Here is a 2,071-nt window from a genome sequence, read left to right on the forward strand (position 1 = left end):
GAGCTGGTTATCCTTTGCAGTACTGTTTTTCTCTCTCCCTTCTCCTTGAGTCTTGTTAACTATYTGCAAGRTTTTTCTCACAGCGTTGCTCCAAYAATTCCCCCCTTTGAGACCTGATAATATCACTTATCTAGCAAGTCTCATTTAAACAACTTCAATTGTTCTCACATGGATGTTAAGTTAATTCTAAGTATTCCCCATGGCACGGGTAATCTGGGAGATTTGGGGAATAGAGAAGCAAGCAGTAATCTGAGTCACTTTTTCTGAAGGCCCRTATAAGCTACAGAATCAGGTTAGTTGTACCAGTGAGCATGCATAACAAAATTAACAGTGTCCTCATTTTCCATCTTAGCAAACAAATTAAATTAAACARATCAATAATCTTATAAATCAGCTCTATCTATTACTGACAATAGTATCAGAATGTAAAATAACACCTAATAACACTTAAGAGCACTCTAATTCCATGTCAGAGAGTTCGGTTTTCCAAGTGCAATTCATCAATTGCAGAGGCAGTCCACGAATCATTCATAGGTGCCTTCTTTATTCGGGAAGAGTGGGTCCAGGAACTTATTCCCTCAGCAGGTAAGGGTCCAGGAACTTATTCCCTCAGCAGGTAAGGTCCTTTCCACTTTTCTCTTAGTGGTTCTTCTTTACATGTCCGAATATAAACTAGATGCCTAGGCTTGAAGTCATGCACAGGAGAATCCAATGGAAAGGGGGGTACATTGATTAAGGTACCTATTTAAAGATGTTAGTACCTGAGACAAAGACAATAAATATTGTCTCAACATTTCTTCCCCTTTTACATGTGTTTGATCACTTCATCCCCCTATTTCATTAATTGGGTAAGGTTTCCTGTCAAGTATTTCAAAAGGGCTTACTCCCTCTTTTATTCTTGGGGTTATTCTTATTCTCATCAAGGCCATTGGTAATACATCTACCCATTTAAGATGGGTTTCCTGACACAGTTTAGAAATATGTCTTTTAAGCGTTTGGTTCATTCTTTCTACCTCACCTCTAGACTAGGGTCTCCATGGAGTGCGTAATTCCCATTTCATCTGTAAAAATTTGGATGTTNCCTCCTTCTTTTCAAATTGCTCCATGAACGTGAACTACCCCAAAGGCATACTTTGAGTCAGTATATGTGTTTCCTCTTTGGCCCTCTGATTTCAAGGGCTCATATAAGGGCAATGATTTCAGCCTTTTGTGCTGAGGTGTTTTGTGGCAATGGTTTAGCTTCTACTTCTTTCCATTGAGTCACCACTGCATATCCAGCCTTTCTCCCTCCATTCTGTACAAAGCTGCTATCATCTGTATATAGCTCCACATCTGGGTTCTGCAAAGGTTCATCCTTTAAATCGGACTGGCTGGAATATACTTGCTCTGTAGTGGCCAAACAGTCATGCAGTGACTCTTTTTGCTCTTCACCAGGTAGMAGGGTTTAAGGTCGGTACCACCATTAAGGTAATATCTCCTTGTTCCAAAAACATAGCAAGATATTTTACCAATCTGCTCGGGGAAATCCAGTGATGCTCCTTTTGATTTAAAATTGCTGATACTGCGTGTGGTACAAAAACAGTTAAGGGCTGTCCCAGAGTCAATTTRCGAGCTTCTTGTATTAATAAGATGGTGGCTGCTATAGCCCGGAGACAGGCCAGCCATCCTTTACTTACTTCGTCTAATTATTTAGAAAAATAGGCCACTGATCTTTTACAGCTACCAAGCACTGGGGTCATTACTCCTAAGGCCACCTGCTGCCGCTCAGGCACATACAGTTGAAAGGGTTTAGCCATATCTGGGAGTCCCAATGATGGAGCTTCCATCAATTTCTTTTTTATTTCATCAAAACTAGCACGGCATTCCGGGTCCACTCTAACCATTCTCCTGGACCCTTTAGGGCTGCATATAAAGGTTTAGTTATCAGCMSMAAATTAGRGMTCCATATAYGGCAAAATCCTGCCATTCCCAAGAATCCCCTCAGCTGTCTTTTTGTGCGGGGTCCTGCAATTCGGCATATAACCTCTTTTCTTTCCACTCCTAGTGCATGTTGTCCTTTTGATATTTTAAA

This window comes from Rhea americana, unplaced genomic scaffold, assembly GCF_003343005.1.
Source record: "Rhea americana isolate MKP2758 unplaced genomic scaffold, rheAme1 scaffold_676, whole genome shotgun sequence".
Lineage (NCBI taxonomy): Eukaryota > Metazoa > Chordata > Aves > Rheiformes > Rheidae > Rhea > Rhea americana.